We start from the raw sequence: 20,586 nt of genomic DNA, 5'->3' as shown, positions 1-20,586 counted from the left end.
AGCATTGTAGAACCAACCATAACCGCACATAACTTCGAGATTAAACCGGCCATGATTCAACTTATTCAAAATGTCGGGCAATTTGGAGGAGATGATAGAGAAGATCCAAATGCTCATCTTACCAAATTTATTAAATTGTTCTTTGTTCCGTACTAATGGCGTTACGAGTGATGCTGTTAAACTGAAATTATTTTCTTTTTCTCTCAGGGAAGATGCTATTGACTGGTTGGAATCTTTGGACACTAGATCTATCACAACTTGGGACGATTTAGTAAAAAAGTTTCTTACTAAATACTTCCCTCCATCCAAAATAGCCATGTACAAGAACGAGATCAACGCTTTTCGTCAAAAGGAGAGGGAAAGCTTGTACGATGCATGGGAGCGTTACCGTCGTTTGTTCAAGAAATGCCCACATCACAGCTTCGAAAAGTGGGAACAAGTAAATATCTTTTATAGTGGTTTATCTTCGAATAATTGTGCCACTATTGATGCAGCTGCAGGCGAAAGTCTATCCCGAAAGAGCCCGGATGATGCTTATGCACTCATCCAAGAACTAGCCAAAAGAAGTTCCCATTGGCCGACCGAGCGATTCTCCGAGGTAAGGGCAGGTATGTATATGTGTGATGCATCACCCCAATCATCTCCTAACCTTGATGAGCTAAATAAGAAAATAGATCTATTAATGGCTAATTTGAGTATGCATAACCAACCCGGAAATCAATTCATGGGTGAAACGGCAAATTTTGTCGGTAATTCTTATCGACAAAACAATCCATACTCAAATTCCTACAACAATGGGTGGGGGAATCACCCAAATTTTTCATGGAGCAATAACCAAAATACTCTAAATCCACATGCTCCTAATCATTCTAGACCCCCACCCGGATTTAACCCGCAAGAGAAAAGAGAAAATGACCCGTTAGACACCATTGTAAAGACCCTTGGTAGGATTGAGAGTAGATTAAATGGCTTAGAAGAATGGCGTCGACATCAAGACACATTCACTAGGGGTTTGGAAAAAAGCATTACTCAAGTTGCAAAAACCTCAACTGAACGCCTTAGGGGATCCTTACCCAGTGATACCGAGACCAACCCTCGGGAACATGTCAATGCCATTACACTCCGAAATGGTAAGAAGACATCTCAACCATCCGCCTCCAAGGACAATGGTATAGTACAACCCGAGGTAAGCACATCCGACTTTCCACCTAAACTTTTTGCGGATCCCCTTGTGCAACCTTATAAGGCGAAAATTCCATTTCCACAAAGGTTGCATAAGGAGAAACAAGAAAATCAATTTTCTAAGTTCTTAGATATCTTTAAAAAACTACACATTAACATTCCGTTCGAGGAAGCTTTGGAAAATATGCCCGTATATGCCAATTTTTTAAAAGACATTTTGTCTAAGAAAAGAAAATTTGGAGAAAATGAGACTGTGAAATTAACTGAAAACTGTTCATCCATTTTATTAAGAAAATTACCACAGAAGCTAAAAGACCCGGGAAATTTCTCCATCCCGTGTTCGATCGGTAGTCTAACCTTTGAAAGAGCTTTATGTGATCTTGGTGCAAGCATCAATCTAATGCCACTAAGCATCTTTCAAAGGCTAGGCTTAGGCGAGCCTAAACCCATAAATGTCTCGCTTCAACTCGTCGACCGATCCTTGGCATTCCCGAAGGGAATAGTTGAAGATGTTCTTGTTAAGGTAGATAAGTTTATCTTTCCAGTAGATTTCATTGTGCTAGATATGGAAGAAGATGCACAAGTACTGATCATCCTCGGTCGACCATTCCTAGCCACAGGTAGAACTTTAATTGATGTTGAGCAAGGTAAACTCATTTTACGTCTTCAAGATGAGGAAGTTACATTCAATGTTTTTGATTCAATGAAATATCCTATCTCTTATGATTATTGCAATTTCATTGATGTTACTTCTACAAATGATCACAGGTTGAGGCAATTGAATGAACTCGATGAGTTACAACTAACCGCCTATGAAAATGCCAAAATCTACAAAGAACGAACCAAGAAATGGCATGACAATCATATCCTTCGAAGGACGTTTCAGATTGGGGACAAAGTTCTTTTGTACAAATCACGAATGTGGCTCTTTCAAAGGAAGTTAAAGAATAAGTGGTGTGGTCCATTCATTGTTACCAACGTCTTTCCATCGGGCGTCATTGAAATCAAGAAAGAAGGAGGTGATCCATTTAAGGTGAATGGACAACGAATCAAGCACTTCAAGGAGGGCGTCTTGAATCTCAAAGCAATCACGGTAAAACTCCTAGATCCGCCTACACCCGGATCTCAGTCATCTCAGTAAGTGCAAGTGGTACGTCTAGCTACGAGACGTTAAAATGTAAGCGCTCATGGGAGGCACCCCACTCTGGTCTAAGGTGATATTCTTGGTATTTTGTTTATCTTCGAGTCGTTGTAATCCATTTTTCACTTCAAACTCACCAACATCCATCCACACTCTCATATATATCTATATTTTTACCTATTTAGTTTCTTTTATTTTCACTTTGGTTTTCTTTTGACCTCCCCGACTGAGATGGTATTTCCTATCTTTTCCTCTTTTTACTCCCGTTTTGCGCTTTTTGGAATTTTAGCTTAAACTTCGTAGGGAGGGGTAAAAGATAGGAAATGGAGGAAACAATAAAATGTGCGTAGTTGTGTCTAGTTTGTTTCTGATTTCTTTCAATGTTATGGCAACACTACCCAAACCCTATAGCTCAAGTATGTTCAAAAGTATCAATTGAGTCCCGAAACAAACTCTAAAACCAAGTTTCGAATAGCATTAACTTGTGATAGGATAAACCTTCATTTGACAACTCTAAAATTCTAAAATTGAATTGTCGAGTCATGAATAAAAACTTGAATAGATCTTTTTGAATATATACTCATTTTTAGACATTTACCTATAGTTGAAGCACTTGAACTTGTAGCACAAAAACGAACCCATGGAAAGATAATTTGAGCCACAAGCACATTAAAAAGCTCGATATTTTTTGATGTGGGATCCACACTTGTTTTTAACTATAGGGCTTGCACCAAATGCTAACTGAAACCACACACACCGAACTAGGAATTTGATATGATTAAGGCCTTCTTTCATTTCGCCACCACATAAACCATTAACCTACCCAAAGTCAATTTCCCTTGTTCACCCCGTTGAGCCTTACCCTTCTTTCGCCACCATAATACAAACCAATACCGTCACTCTCCAACCAAAATTCCCGGAATCTTTGAGTTTCTTACCAACTCCTTAAGGGTACTATGAATCCAAAAATAAAAAGAGCACACAAGCAAAACATATACATTCTTTAGCTCATACACATCAAACCCCCTTAATATAACTCTCATATGCCACAAACTCCAAGTTTATATGTGTTACAAAAAGGGGGAAAAGAAGAAAATAACGAAATAGAAAAATAAATGGATACACTCAAGTACCCATGCACACCTCAATACATTAGAAACTCAATAAGATTCTTAAAACCACATTTCCATCACAATCACACCCGTCCTAAACCCTCATTACAACCCTTAATAAGTCCTTTTGATCAAATCCTAGTAAGGAAGCATAGTAGTAGAAGTTGGATGACTGTGCAAGCCCGCGGTAGTTAGTACTTGTGTCGGGAAGTTGAGAGAAAACACCTTACCCTAAACACTTGAGCGTAAAGAGTGAATCCCTTGTGAGGTGTTTTAACGGGTTCATTATGCATCGACTATTGGAAAAATGTCTCACTAGTGGCCAAAGTATAAATTCAAAAACCATTGAGTTGTTTAAGATGTTTATCATGATTCAGATGGTTTGAAATTAGGATCTTCCATGTTGTTGATTGAAATAAATCATGTCTCTTTGTTAATCTATTTGAATAATTGGTCTTCTAGCTTTGTTTTCGGATTTAATTTGCTTGAGGACAAGCAAAAGCTTAAAGTTTGGGGATGTTGTTGCCGCCCGTTTGCATAGTAAAATCGAGTCATTTTGGTCCATTTTGTTGTCTTTAATATCATTTTAGTGTTAATTTGTGTTAAAATTCATTTTAATTCACAATTTCACACACTGTCACGTAATTTTAATATTATTCACGAGTTTTTTAATTAATTTTTACACCCTCACACACCCTCACGAGATTGACAATTTACCCAAGTGAGTTACAGGGAAAGAACGAGGGAACGTTACGTGAAAAGACAACAAAATGGTGGTTTTTGGACAATCAGGGCCTAATGCAACAGATTCGTAAAAAAAAGCGTCGCATCAGGCTGAGGAAAAGATGCTGAATTCTGCTCAGAGGCAGGTCTCGGCGAGACGCCTCCATGTCTCGGTGAGACCTCCTGAAATTGGCCTAAAAAGGCCAATTTCAGGGGCAGGTCTCGGCGAGATACTCATATGTCTCGGCGAGACCTGCTACAGCCCGCAACTTGCACCGGGCGGCTCCTCCTTTCAATGCAAGCCCATATCCTTCAGCCATTTGATTTTTCAAGGCCATTAAATGCATTATTTCAGTAATTTGGAGGCTTTCAATCATCAAAATCAGAATTCTATCTTGATTGGAGCAAGATTTGGCCTATAAATAGAAGAGATTTGAAGAAGAGACACCTTTTTACACCTTTTGCTAGTTTTTCATAGCTTTCTCCATTATTGTTGTAGCCAAGCTTTGGGCAATTGTTATTTCTCTTAGTTTAGTTGATTTTTCTAGTTCTTAAGTACAATTTCTTATTTCAAAATCATTTCCTTTGAGTTTTGTAAGTTGATTTCACATTTAATCAAAAGTTTGTTCATCTTCCATTTCTTTATCTTCTACTTTCAATGAGTTTCACTTCATTTCACTTTATTTCAAGTTTCATTTCCCCAATGACCATGAACTAATTCTTCCCTACTAGGGATGGGGGAATCTTTCTAATGTTTTGAGTCAAGTTAGAAGTCGATTAGATAAACACTCGGAAAGAATTCGATTTAAAAGAACTAAGAACGTAAGCTTAATCTATATTTCAGTTAATCGCTTTTTACTCACCATAGTAACAAGAGGTTAACGGAAAACTACATTCTTAGACTCGACAACAAATCAATGTGGTTTCTAGCATTACATTGCTAGGATTTCTCATTGAACTTAACGCTTTCTTGTTGTATTTAAATAACCATTAGCCCGGTTGAGTGAATATGAGTGAAGAAATAGAACGAGGTGGTCTAAGATCTTAGCACCGAGTTTCTTTTAGAAATCACCATCTTTAGAAACACGAATTTCTCTTCGGTGTCTTATTTCAATCGATTGCATTGATTCAAACTTAGGAAGTGAACCTGATTCCCTAGTGTTTTACTCCATTGCTTTAATAACAAAAGTTTTTCATAGCTATAAACAAACCAAACCTCTTTTATTCAATCGTTTAGACTTCATAAACCTATGGATAGTGAATGATTGTGCGGAATCCCTGTGGGATCGATCTTTATACGTAAGTATACTGTATTACTTGGTACGATAGAGTTCACTTGCTCTTAAAAGCACGTATACTCCAATATTTTTCAAATTTGTTTAAATATTTTCTATGTCATTACTCTTGTAACCTCATCACTAGAATCCCTCCATTCCACTATTGAATTGTGAATTTGACAAATAGCAACAATAAAGCAATTTGAAGTAGGAAAATTTCTACCATAAAATAATTCAATGGTAGTATAGAAAATCTCCAACTTATCTGCAATCTTAGTTGCAACTAACCAATCATCATTAATAGGACCATTAGTATATAATTTCTCCCTCATTCCCAACCTAGGAAACACATCTTTATACTGAATTGTATCTTTCAACATCAAATCAGCTGAGTTCCAACGAGTTTTACAATCTATACTCAACTTCTTAGAACAAGATAATTTCAATTGCTTTGTCGTATCTTGAGATTTTTCAACCCTTTGAGGAGTGGAAGTCTAAAAAGGTACACTATCCTTGATTCTAACTATGACACTATCAAGAATTGTCATCCCATCCTTTACCATAAGATTCAAAATATGTGCACAACATCGCATGTGCAAGAGTTTTCCATCATCATCATATAACTCTTCTGGTAGAATAGAAACCATACCATCATTTGTAGAGCAATTATCCACCGTAATAGTTGATATCTTAGTCTCAATATTCCACTTGGTGAACGCCTCTAGAAAATGCCTTGCTAGCTCATCTTTAGTGTGAGGAGATGGAACATATAGAAATGTAGAAAGTGACCATTAAAAAGTAAAATCTCCAATCGACATCAATAAATATTAAAATCAGTAATACAATTGGATTACCCTCTCTCAATTAGAAAGTAAATACACAAAACAGGATGTATTATGTAATTCACCCCTATCTCTCAATGCTCTACTCCCCCTTCACCTAAACTCTCTCAATACATGTTTGCTATTTTATAGCAAACATGTCAAACAGTCAACAAGAGCCTTAAATGCTCTTGTTGACATATCTTCAAATTATTAATTGGGTTGGCACCAAAATCGGTGCCACCCAATTAATATATATATATATATATATATATTTTCTTTTCTTTTTATTAAATTAATATTACAAATTACAAAAAGATCCCCATTAATTAGGACTTTCACAACAATTCTTTTTTTTATTTAATTGTTTTAAATTAATAGTTAATTTTCTCAACAATCTTCCCCTTAACTATTAATTTAAAACCTTTTTTTAATATATTTATGATAACGGAGCACTTCTCTCCGCAAACAACTTCTCGGTGCACTTCTCACCGAATCAATGATGTACTTTCCCATCATCACCAGAGCACTTCTCACCGAATCAATTTGTTGATGCACTTCTCATCAACCTTCAATTATTGGGGCACTTCTCTCCAAATTAAGCAAATTCTTTTTCGCCAACATAGTCTGTCACATTGACACTTTCTTTTCTCTTGTTTCTGCAATTCCGTTGCACGTGCCCAAACTTCTTGCACTTGAAACATTGAGGCTTCCCCTTGTACCAGCAGTCCTTCTCATCATGACCATGCTTTTTGCAATGACCACATTGAGGAATTTCTCTTTTTCCTTTTGAATCTTGGGTAAAGAAAACTCCCTCAACTGCTTCCTCATTTTTTCCATTTCTCATTGCTCTTCTTTGTTCTTGAGCTTGCAAAGAATTAATTAATTCGGATAAGGATAATTGACTTATATCTCTTGAATCTTCAAGAGATGAAAGTTTTGCCTCAAACCTTTCAGGCAAGCTCACGAACAATTTTTCAACAACTCTGCTATCAGGCAGATCTTCTCCCATTAGCCGGATTTTGTTCACGACCGCCATCAACCGGTCATAATACTCATGTATCGACTCATTTTCTTTCATTCTCAAAGTCTCAAAATCTCTTTTGAAATTCAAGACTTGCATCCTCTTTGTTCGTTCATTGCCTTCATAAAGTTCTTTCAACTTTTCCCAAGCTTCATTTCCTGTTTCACAAGTCATAATTCTCGTGAAAATTGACTCTGAGACAGCACCATGAATGATAGACAAAGCTCTTGGAGCTTTTGATGATTCCTCTTCATGAGCCCTTATTTGATTTAAAGTTGGATTGTCTCCAAGAGGTGTTACCTCCTTCTTAGATTCAACCTACTGCCACAAGCCCAACCCTTTTAAATGAGTTTTCATTTTGATAGCCCAAATCTGATAATTTTCGCCATTGAAACTTGGAGGAGGAAAAACCGAGGATGATTGGCGGGCTGCCATTCTCCAAAACTCACTGATCCCTTAAGATCGTTGAAGCTCTGATACCAGTTGTTGGGAATTTTATGGGTTGCGACAATTTAGCGGAAACAATAAATCTCAAAGCACAAGCAATATATTGCAAAAAAAAAATGATAACTTAAAATTTGAAGGCAATTTTATTGAATTTATGAGGTGGAGGTGTACAAGAGGGTGTTCTGTAGAAACTTTCTAGAGTTACAATGAGATAAAACAAAAATAGTAGCACTCAGGTGTTTTCCGAAAATACCCCGAAATAATTATCTTACTATTTTGTCTCTCCCCAAAACAATTGGATTACCCTCTCTCAATTAGAAAGTAAATACACAATACAGGATGTATTATATAATTCACCCCTATCTCTCAATGCTCTACTCCCCCTTCACCTAAACTCTCTCAATACATGTTTGCTATTTTATAGCAAACATGTCAAACAGTCAACAAGAGCCTTAAATGCTCTTGTTGACATATCTTCAAATTATTAATTGGGTTGGCACCAAAATCGGTGCCACCCAATTAATATATATATATATATATATTTTTTCTTTTTATTAAATTAATATTACAAATTACAAAAAGATCCCCATTAATTAGGACTTTCACAACAATTCTTTTTTTTATTTAATTGTTTTAAATTAATAGTTAATTTTCTCAACAATCTTCCCCTTAACTATTAATTTAAAACCTTTTTTAATATATTTATGATAACGGAGCACTTCTCTCCGCAAACAACTTCTCGATACACTTCTCACCGAATCAATGATGTACTTTCCCATCATCACCAGAGCACTTCTCACCGAATCAATTTGTTGATGCACTTCTCATCAACCTTCAATTATTGGGGCACTTCTCTCCAAATTAAGCAAATTCTTTTTCGCCAACATAGTCTGTCACATTGACACTTTCTTTTCTCTTGTTTCTGCAATTCCGTTGCACGTGCCCAAACTTCTTGCACTTGAAACATTGAGGCTTCCCCTTGTACCAGCAGTCCTTCTCATCATGACCATGCTTTTTGCAATGACCACATTGATGAATTTCTCTTTTTCCTTTTGAATCTTGGGTAAAGAAAACTCCCTCAACTGCTTCCTCATTTTTTCCATTTCTCATTGCTCTTCTTTGTTCTTGAGCTTGCAAAGAATTAATTAATTCGGATAAGGATAATTGACTTATATCTCTTGAATCTTCAAAAGATGAAAGTTTTGCCTCAAACCTTTCAGGCAAGCTCACGAACAATTTTTCAACAACTCTGCTATCAGGCAGATCTTCTCCCATTAGCCGGATTTTGTTCACGACCGCCATCAACCGGTCATAATACTCATGTACCGACTCATTTTCTTTCATTCTCAAAATCTCTTTTGAAATTCAAGACTTGCATCCTCTTTGTTCGTTCATTGCCTTCATAAAGTTCTTTCAACTTTTCCCAAGCTTCATTTCCTGTTTCACAAGTCATAATTCTCGTAAAAATTGACTCTGAGACAGCACCATGAATGATAGACAAAGCTCTTGGAGCTTTTGATGATTCCTCTTCATGAGCCCTTATTTGATTTAAAGTTGGATTGTCTCCAAGAGGTGTTACCTCCTTCTTAGATTCAACCCATTGCCACAAGCCCAACCCTTTTAAATGAGTTTTCATTTTGATAGCCCAAATCTGATAATTTTCGCCATTGAAACTTGGAGGAGGAAAAACCGAGGATGATTGGCGGGCTGCCATTCTCCAAAACTCACTGATCCCTTAAGATAGTTGAAACTCTGATACCAGTTGTTGGGAATTTCATGGGTTGCGACAATTTAGCGGAAACAATAAATCTCAAAGCACAAGCAATATATTGCAAAAAAAAAAATGATAGCTTAAAATTTGAAGGCAATTTTATTGAATTTATGAGGTGGAGGTGTACAAGAGGGTGTTCTCTAGAAACTTTCTAGAGTTACAATGAGATAAAACAAAAATAGTAGCACTCAGGTGTTTTCCGAAAATACCCCGAAATAATTATCTTACTATTTTGTCTCTCCCCAAAACAATTGGATTACCCTCTCTCAATTAGAAAGTAAATACACAATACAAGATGTATTATATAATTCACCCCTATCTCTCAATGCTCTACTCCCCCTTCACCTAAACTCTCTCAATAGATGTTTGTTATTTTATAGCAAACATGTCAAACAGTCAACAAGAGCCTTAAATGCTCTTGTTGACATATCTTCAAATTATTAATTGGGTTGGCACCAAAATCGGTGCCACCCAATTAATATATATATATATATTTTTTTTTTTCTTTTTATTAAATTAATATTACAAATTACAAAAAGATCCCCATTAATTAGGACTTTCACAATAATTTTTTTTTTATTTAATTGTTTTAAATTAATAGTTAATTTTCTCAACAAAAATATGGTTGCATAATGTCCAGAAATCATGAATAAAATGACAAGTGATTGCCATGCAGCATTTCTTTTGATTTGATGTCCATATATCTGTTATTATGGCCATTTTTTACTATTCAAGTTTTCCAAGACTTTATAAAGCTTTTCAGCTTCACACTCATAAATTTTCATAAAATCCTTCTTTATTGTATTACAGCAAGGAATATTCAAATAGGGTTGGAGAGAGGTAATAAAACGCCTGAATTCGACATGCTTAATAATGGACAAAAGGTACTCATATCAAATTATGGCAATAACTAACCGGTTTCTTGAATATTCTTGATCAAAACTCTAGTTTGCCTATTGAACTTCTCCATCAACATTTTTCTCAAAAACAATTTGCTTTTGCTTTTGAAAACATTGGTCTATCTTGGGAGTTTGTGTATTTGAACACTTTAATGATTATGCAAAGATTTAGTGTCATTCCTACTAGGAGCTTTTAGATTTATTTTGCAATAATTGCAAATAGCAAAATCTTGATTATTACGCCTCACTTTTTCAAAATGTTCCCACATACAAGATGTCAACTTTCTTTTGTTACCACTCACATTTGAAGCACTTGTAGGTTTTGAATTTGGTGAGTGTTGTTGTGGGTTAAGACTAGTTTCATCTTGGGTTGGATTATTGGATTGATATTGTGAAGTTACTTCCTTATTTTTATCACTTTCTAAATCCCATGTATTCGCACTTACAAATGAAGACATGATGCAACAGAAACCTACAAATTTAATAATGAAGACAATAAGCAAAAGCAAATAGACAAACTCCCAATATAGACCAATGTTTTCAAAAGCAAAAGCAAATTGTCATTGGGGAAAAGGGTGATGGAAAAGTTCAAATTAACTATTGCCATAATTAGAGATGAGTACCCTATGTCCATTGTTGAGCATGTTGAATTCAGGTGTTTTATTACATCTCTCCATCCCTATTTCAAGATTGCTTTTTGTAATACAAAGTCTTGTAAAATTTGAAGAGTAGAATTGTCGTAATAACAGATATGTGGACATCAAATCAAAAGAAAGGTTATGTGGCAATCACTTGTCATTTTATTGATAATTCTTGGACATTGTGCAGTCATATTTTAAGGTAAATTCAGTATGTTAATATAATTTGAATTTCTTTTAATATTTATTAATGTCGATTGGAGATTTAACGTTTTAATTGCTACTTTGAGGGTTTCTTTATGTTCCATCTTCTCAAACTAAAGATGAGCTAGCAAGGCATTTACTAGAGATATTCACCAAGTTGAATATTGAGACCAAAATATCAACTATTGCGGTAGTTGCTCTACAAATGATAGCATGGTTTCTATTCTAGCAGAAACGTTATATGATGATCTTTTGCTTGATGGAGAACTCTTGCACGTGAGATGTTGTGCACACATTTTGAGTCTCAAGGTAAAGGATGGGATGTCAATTCTTGATAGTGCTATAGTTAGAATCATGGATAGTGTACTTTTTTGGGCTTACACTCTTCAAAGTTTGAAAAGTTTCAAGAAACGGCAAAGCAATTGAAAATATCTTCTTCTAAGAAGTTGAGTATAGATTGTAAAACTCATTGGAACTCAACTTATTTGATGTTGAAAGATGCAATTCATCATAAGGATGTGTTTCCTAGGTTGAGAATGAGGGAGAAATTATATATTAATTGTCACATCCGTGTCTAAAATTTCTAATTTTGATTTTCGAAATAGATAATGTTAATTAATTATGAATTTAAGTATATTTTTGGGTTTAATTCAATGTTTTTAGATATAAATTTAAATGATCAATATAAAAAATTTCCAAAGTTCATAAAACCATATACGTGTAGAATAGTTGTATTTTACGATTTAATTATATGTTTAAAATAATAATGATAAAAGTTACTAAAATAAAATAAAATTTGGGCGGATGTCTAAAATTGACAATTATCTTACATATATATATATATATATATATATATATATATATGCATATGAAAGATTTGTCTAAGAAAAAAAAGAAATAGAAAATCAAAAATACTTTCTTCCATTTTCTTCCAACGATATTCTATCATTTCCAACGTTGGTGACTTCCGTTCTTCTTCTTACGGCCATCGTTTCGTTGAGTTTCTAAACGAAGTTCGTAACATGTACGTCAAGTTATATTTGAGCTATTGGGTTAATAAGGATCATAGATTTTTCATTAGTCCCTCCTTGTGGCCGAGTAGAATTTTTCGATGACTATATTGCGGTAACAAGTGGAATTTCGGTGTGTACAAAAACATTCTCCAAACTAATTTAAAAATATTTTAAATAATATTTGGAGTAAATTTAATTCTTGCATTACTACTAAATTCTAAATAGATTAAATTATACAGTCTTACAAACAATTAAAGTTTAATTGATTTAATTAAATGAATTGGGGATTATATAATAACATAGTAATATTCGTTCATATTATTTAAGTTAGAAATTGATGCAGTTGAGGTGGAATAAAGTATAGTTGTATTATGAAATTATTTAAGTTATTAATGCATTGTTATGATATATATATAAAGTGAAATATCCAATCATGATATAGTTGAAGACTAAGAGGTAATCATTAGACAGTTATATATTAAATAGACAAACTTTGAGATTTTTGCTGTGTTTTCCTGCAATTATTTGTCGGAGGTAAGTAACTAACAAATCATCTTTGGAATTTAGATAAGTCTATATTTTCTCTAATAGAGTTCTAGTTAGACAGTTACATATTAAAATATATGTTCAATTAGAGGTTTCGATTACAGTCACAGAAAGAATTTAATAGACGATCAATTAGAGGTTTTGGTTATGGAAAAGATTTGATGCTATTTAATTATTAAATTATTACCGTCTAAATTTTTATATATTTAATAATAATAATAATAATATAAAGACAATTGAAAATAAAAATTTGTACAGATAGACTCCTAACAATGTCACGAGTCTAACCAAATTTTCGGTCGAAATTAAGGATACCAGTTTAATGTTACACATTACAATTTCGGTGACAAACATAAATAATTTGATAAAAGTGTTTGGTTTAAAGGTTTAAAATTTAGTTTAATATAATAATTAAGCGACTTTAATTTGTCGAATTAAAATAAGTTATAAATTAGAATGACTAATACCGATATTTATCCATTAGAGTCGGTATAAAGGAAAACAGTAGAATATAAATTTTATACAAGAATTTGAATTTAAAATTAGTACAAGTAGTCTTATGACATCGTAACGAGTCTAACGGTATATTCGGTCTAAAATAACTATACCGGTTTAGTATTATACGTAACTATTCTCGATAAAAATAAGTTATAAAAGTATTTGAATCTACTTAAGTTTTTATATATATATGGTTTATGGATTGATACATAAAGGGAGAAACTCTAGGATGGATATAATGTTAAGTTTGTTTGGTTACGAATTGGTTTGATAAAACGTTTATTTGATTTGATTCGTTTTGACAAAATGATTTGTATATATAAAATTTTGTTTAATAAAATATTCATGTAAAATATATTTTAAGTAGATTATTAAATAAATTCGGAATACTAAACATTGTTATGTAGACAATAACATTATTATAGTATAGTTAGTGATAAAATAAAATAGTAATAAAATGAAGTAAACAATTAAATCATTAGCGAATCAATCAACATTTCAATAAGTTAAGAGAACTACTTAAATAGGTAGAACTACATGGCTTTGATTCCCGATTTAAAGATTAAAAGATGATTTAGAATACGTAGGAAGCTTGATAGAATTATCAAGTCCAAACTAAATAAATAATAAAAAAAAATAGTCCGAATAAATTTTTATTTAATAAAAATTAGATTCGTCTTGTAGACTGTTAGGCGTTTGTTATCCTATTATTTGATGCAGTTTTTGGGTTGGGTGTGACATTAATGTTTCTACTGATGCTAATTGGTTAGTTGTAACTAAGATTGCAGATAAGTTGGAGATTTTCTATACTACCACCGAATTATTTTATGGTAGAAATTTTCCTACTTAAAATTACTATTTGTTGCTATTTTTCAAATTCGCAATTCAATAGTGGAATGGATAGATTCTAGTGATGAGGTTACAAGAGCAATGGCACGGAAAATGTTTAAAATTTGAAAAATATCGGAGTGTTTGTCATATTGCTTTGAAAATGGCTGTGATTTTAGATTATAGGTATAAGATGCAAATTATTTTGTATTATTATCCTATAATATATGGTGCAAATTCAGATGCTGAAATTGAAGAAATGAAAAGGTCGTGTTACACTTTGTTAAATGAGTATCAATCTAGGGCCAGGAAAAACCAATCCGATTCTACTTTAAGAGGACTTCCACCAGTGCATTAATTTGAGAGTCAGGTCTTGCAAAAAAAAATATATGTTTAGTTTGATGGCTTTTTTAACTTCTACCTCTTGCATTACCCATGTGAAATTTGAATTACATCATTATTTAGATAAGTCAGTGGTATGATGGATTGAAAATTTTGACATTTTTAATTGGTGGATAGTAAATGGGGTGAAATATCCAACCTTGCAAATGATTGATAGAGATCTTCTAGTTATTGTTGTTTCCACAGTTGCATCTGAATCCGCTTTTAGTATTACTTGAAGAGTTGTAAATGATTATAGAAATAGGCTTAGTGAAGATACTTTGGAAGCATTGATGTGTGCTCAAAATTAGTTGCCGGTTTATGGAGGTAACTATAATAAGTTCAAAATTTATGTCTTAATTTCAATTCAAAATTAGTTGCAAATTGTTCAAATCTGTTGGTAACATAAATTTGTTAGCAAATGAGGGCTTAAATGACTGGAAACATATTAGCCAAAGACTCAAACAACATGAACTTAGTATGAAGCATATGGCTAATATAATTACTTGGAATGAATTGAGAGTAAGATTAGATAAAAATCAAACAATCGATAAACATTTGCAAGAAGAGATCATGAAAGAAAAAGATCGTTGGAGACAAGTTGTACATAGAATATTCTCAGTTGTGAAATGTCTTGCCAAATATAATCTTGCATTTCGAGGGTCAAATGAAAATTATATCAAGATAACAATGATAATTTTCTAGGATTAATTAAAATGATTTCTGAATTTGATATGATTATGCAAGACAATGTTAGACACATTCAGGATTGAGAAATTCATTATCATTATCTTGGGCATAAGATTCAAAATGAATTTATTTTCCTTTTTCTCAAAAAATGTTAGAAGTTGTATCATTAAGATCATCAAAGAAGCAAAATATTTTTCCATAATTCTTGATTGTACCCTTGATGTAATTCATCTAGAACAAATGACTCTTGTAATTCGATGCGTGAGTATATCAAATAAACAAATTAAAATTGAGGAGTTATTTTTGGAGTTTTTAAAAGTGAACGATACATCAAACTTAGGACTTTTTAATGAATTGCAAGATGTTTTAAAATCTCTTGATCTTAATGTTGATAATATGAGGGGTCAAGGTTATGATAATGGTTCTAATATGAAAGGAAAAAATCAAGGTGTTCAAAAGCGGTTTCTCGAAATAAATCCAAAAGCCTTATACATGCCTTGTGCTTGTCAGTCTTAATCTTACTCTTGGTGATATGGCACATTCTTGTGTGAGACCTATTTTTTTTTTTTGGAGTTGTTCAACGTGTGTATTCATTATTTTCGGGGTCTATAAAGAGATGAAAAATTTTGCTTGATAATGTTCCTGGCTTAACTGTGAAATACTTGTCAAATACTCGTTGGGAGATTATAATTAAAAGTGTTAAAGCTATTAGATTTCAATGTCCTCAAATAAAATTAGCTTTGTCGGAATTGTATGATTCTTGTGAAAATAATGCAAAGTTAAAGAGTGAAGCAGAAAGTTTGGCTAATGCAATCTCTTGTTATGAGTTTTTGCTTAGTATGGTGATTTGGTATGAAATTTTATTTGTTGTTAATGTGATCAGTAAGAAATTGCAATCTAAATACTGTGCATAGACACTACCATACAACAAATAGATGGAGTAATATCATACTTCAAAAAGTATAGAAGTGAATGCTTTACAAATACTATTAATATTGCTAAAAATCTTGCACTTGAAATAGATGTAGAGAATACATTTCACACCAAGCGTCGTGTGATTATGAAAAAACAAATTGGGGAAAATAATGGGAATGAAGTAGTTCAATCGCCCGAAGAGTCATCTAGGGTTGATTATTGTGTGGTTGTTGTGGATATGACAATTAAATCGCTAAATGAAAGATTTGAGCAATTAAAGACATTTGAAAATATTTTTGGGTTTTTATTTGATTCGGACAAGTTAAAGTCATTGGGTGGTAGTGAGTTAAGAGAATGTTGTGCTCATTTTTACTCTACATTTTCTCATGGAAATTTATCTGATATTGGTTTGGAGGGTCTTTATTCTGAATTGAAATTTTTGCAAATGACTTTGCCGACAAAATTGTTATTTGCCATTGAAATTCTTATGTTTGTCAAATCTGCATATTGTTATCCTAATGTTTCAATTGCTTATAGAATTTTATTAACTATTCCTGTAATAGTAGCATCAGCTGAAAGAAGCTTTTCAAAGCTTAAATTAATAAAAACATATTTGAGATCATCAATGTCGCACGAAAGGTTGAATGGTTTAGAAACTTTAGCTATTGAGAAGGATATGCTAGGAAATATGGATGTTGATGCTATCATTAATGATTTTGCATCTCAAAATGCTAGAAGAATTCGCTTTTTTTATTAGAACTGTGCATCTTGTTTTGCATGTGAAACCGTAGGAGGCGATGCTTTTTAGAAAAATTTGTATGATATATGATGGCAATAGTAGAATAGTGATTCGAATGGAAAAAATTGTTATTTGAAAAAAAATTCAAAGGATTTTGTTACGTGCAATTTTTATTATTATTAAAGGAGCCCTAGATTGATACTCATTCAACAAAGTGTAACAAGACTTTTTCACTTCTTCAATTGCAACACCTAAATTTGCACCATAAATCATAGGATAATAATACAAGATAACTTGCATCTTATACATAGGATCTAAAATCACAGTTATTGCCAAAACAATATGACAAGCACTCCAATATTTTTCAAATTTGTTAAACATTTTCTATGTCATTTCTCTTGTAACCTCATCACTAGAATCCATCTATTCCACTATTGAATTGCGAATTTGACAAATAGTAACAAAGAAGCAATTTGAAGTAGGAAATTTTCTACCAGAAAATAATTCAGTGGTAGTATAGAAAATCTCCTACTTATCTGCAATCTTAGTTGCAACTAACCAATCATCATAAGTATGAACATTAGTATATAATTTCTCCCTCATTCTCAACCTAGAAAAAACATCTCGCATCTTTCAACATGAAATAAGTTGAGTTCCAACGAGTTTTACAATCTATACCCTACTTCTTAGAACAAGATATTTTCAATTGTTTTGCCGTTTATTGAAAATTTTCAACTCTTTGAGGAGTGGAAGTACAAAAAGATACACTATCCCTGATTCTAATTATAGCACTATCAAGAATTGACATCTCATCCTTTACCACAAGATTCAAAATGTGTGCACAACATCTCATATGTAAGAGTTTTCCATCAAGGAAAAGATCATCATATAACTTTTTGCTAGAATAGAAATCATACCATCATTTATAGAGCAACTATCCACCGTAAACGTTGATATCTTAGTCTCAATATTCCACTTAGTTATACCTCTAGCAAATGCATTGCTAGCTCATCTTTATAGTGAGGAGATGGAACATAAATAAATCTACAAAGTGACAATTAAAAAGTTAAATCTGCAATCGACATTAATAAATATTAAAATCAATACAATAGAAATTCAAATTATGTAAACATGCTCAATTTACCTTAAAATGTGACTGCAAAATGTCCAAGAATCATCAATAAATGATAAGTGATTGTCATGTAGCATTTCTTTTGATTTAGGCCCTGTTTGTTTGGGGGAAAATATTCTGCAGGAAAATATTTTCCCAATTTTCCAGTGTTTGTTTGGGCAGGAAAATAAGTCAAAGGAAAATAAGTTGCAAGTCAATGGAAAAACAAGGAAGAAATAAGGGAAAATGTTTTACCCTTTTCAAAAGGGTAAAACATTTTCCCCAAAACATACGCGTTCAGAGAAAAATTGGGAAAACGTTAAAAAAATGTAAAAATATGAAACATGAAAAATATAAATAATATGAAAACGTTACAAAACACGAGAATATGACAAAAAAAACTCGCAAAAAATATGAAAATGTGAACAAATGCGAAAAATACAAAAACGCAAAAAAAACATTTGAAAAAGCACAAAACATGAACACGAAAATGTGACAAAACACGAAATATACAAAAACATGAAAAATACAAAAAATACAAAAACGTGAAAAAATATGAAAAACACCAAAACGCAAAAAATGCTAAAACACAAAAACGTGACAATACGTGAAAAACGCGATAAACATGAAAAGATGAAAAATGCAAACAAAACACGAAAACATAAAAAACACAAAAACGTGAAAAATACGAAAAACATGAAAAAACCGAGAATAACACGAAAAAGTAACAAAATGCGAAAAATAAAAAACGCGAAAAAAAGAAAACGTGAAAAAGGGAAAAATGAAAACCGAAAAGCTAAACGTGAAAACACAAAAAAGAAAAAAAAGTGCAAAAAAATATAATAGCGTTGAAAACGTACAAAAAATGCCGAAAATGTGAAAAAATGTTTTCGTGTTTTTATATTTATTTTTTCATATTTTTGTGTTTTTCAACTTTTTTTCCATGTTTTTAATATTTTTTACTTTTCGTAATTTTCGCATTTTCCCACTTTTTGTGTTTTAATAAATCCTTATATTTTTTGCGTGTTTTTTCACGTTTTTCTGTTTTCCATATTTTTGCATGTTTTCGTGTTTTTAACGTTTTCATGTTTTTCACATCTTTTCAAGTTTTTTATGTTTCGTGTTTTTTTTACATTTTCTTATTTTCATGGGTTTTTTTACATTTTTTTTCTATTTTTTACGTTTCACAGTTTTCCACGTCTCTACATATTTTTTGTGTTTTATATATACAATTGAAAATAAAAAAAATACAGAAAATCTATATTTAGTGGTTGGAAAATATTTTTCGGTGTTTTCCAATGTTGTAGCCAAACACCGGAAAATATTTTCCAGTGTTGTTGCCAAACACAGAAAAATATTTTATTTTCCTGCACAATATTTTCCCTGCATAAAATTTTCCAGAACACAATATTTTCCCCCAAACAAACGGGGCCTTAATGTCCACATATATGTTGTTATGGAAATTCTACTCTTCAAATTTTTCAAGACTTTATAAAGCTTTTCAGCTTTACAATCATAAATTTTCATAATATCCTTATTTGTTGTATTACAGCAAGGAATCTTGAAATATGGTTGGAGAGAGGTAATATTACACCTGAATTAGAAATGCTCAACAATGGACAAAAGGTACTCATGTCTAATTATAGCAATAACTAACCGCTTTCTTGAATATTCTTGATCAAAACTCTCGTTTGCATATTGAACTTTTCCATCACCCTTTTTCTCAATGACAATTTGCTTTTGCTTTTGAAAATATTAGTCTATCTTGAGAGTTTGTCTATTTGAACACTTTGCGTAATGATTATGCAAAGATTTAGTGTCATTCCCGCTATGAGGTTTTAGATTTTTTTGCAATAGTTGCAAATAGCAAAATTTTGATCATTACGCCCGACTTTTTCAAAATGTTCCCACATACAAGATGTCAACTTTCTTTTTTTACCACTCATATTTGAAGCACTTGTAGGTCTTGAATTTGGTGGATGTTGATGTGGGTTAAGGCTAGTTTCATTTTGGGTTGAATTATTGGATTGAGATTATGGAGTTACTTCTGTGTTTTTATCACTTTCTAAATCCCCAGTATTCACACTTGCAAATGAAGAAATGATGCAACATAAACCTACAAATTTAATAATGAAGTTACATTAATAATAGAAAAAGGCAACAACCAAAATTTAATAAAGCAAGATATTTAAAATGTAGAATGTCCAATTCAGCAATGATAAGCTTTTCTTGAAATTGAATAATCATGTCTAAAAAGCACTTCAACATGAATATCTAAGCGTATGCATGTGGGAGATACTAGCACATGGCTTCTCTGTGCACAAGATGTGTGCCATTTGCTGCATAATGACAAGTTTGGTATTGTGATATAAACAACTTGATGTTTCTATATGATGAATTTTTATTCTTATATATTCATGAATGATAACATATCGAGAAAAACAATATATATGAGTTATTAGGTCTATATGTTTCAGTCATACATCCAATATCGATCTTCATGTTGCATCTTAGTCAAAATAGTCCAGCACAAAAAAAAAACAGTTGCAATTATATATTTTAATTGGCTTATAATGAATTAAGGTAACAATTAATTAATAACATTGCATAAAGATTAAGATTGAAG

At 32.5% G+C, this 20,586-nt stretch overlaps 1 non-coding gene across 1 annotated transcript; it reads right to left on the bottom strand.

Annotated features, from left to right (window-relative positions):
• Positions 1-316: 316 nt before the first annotated feature.
• LOC136216127 (small nucleolar RNA R71) lies at positions 317-423 on the bottom strand. The gene has a single exon (XR_010683119.1). It is a non-coding gene; the product is annotated as a small nucleolar RNA R71 (small nucleolar RNA).
• Positions 424-20,586: the final 20,163 nt, after the last annotated feature.

This window comes from Euphorbia lathyris, chromosome 1 (assembly GCF_963576675.1).
Source record: "Euphorbia lathyris chromosome 1, ddEupLath1.1, whole genome shotgun sequence".
Classification (NCBI taxonomy): domain Eukaryota; kingdom Viridiplantae; phylum Streptophyta; class Magnoliopsida; order Malpighiales; family Euphorbiaceae; genus Euphorbia; species Euphorbia lathyris.
The sequence above is the reverse complement of the archived record's forward strand: the minus strand, read 5'-3'. Positions and strand labels throughout refer to the sequence as shown.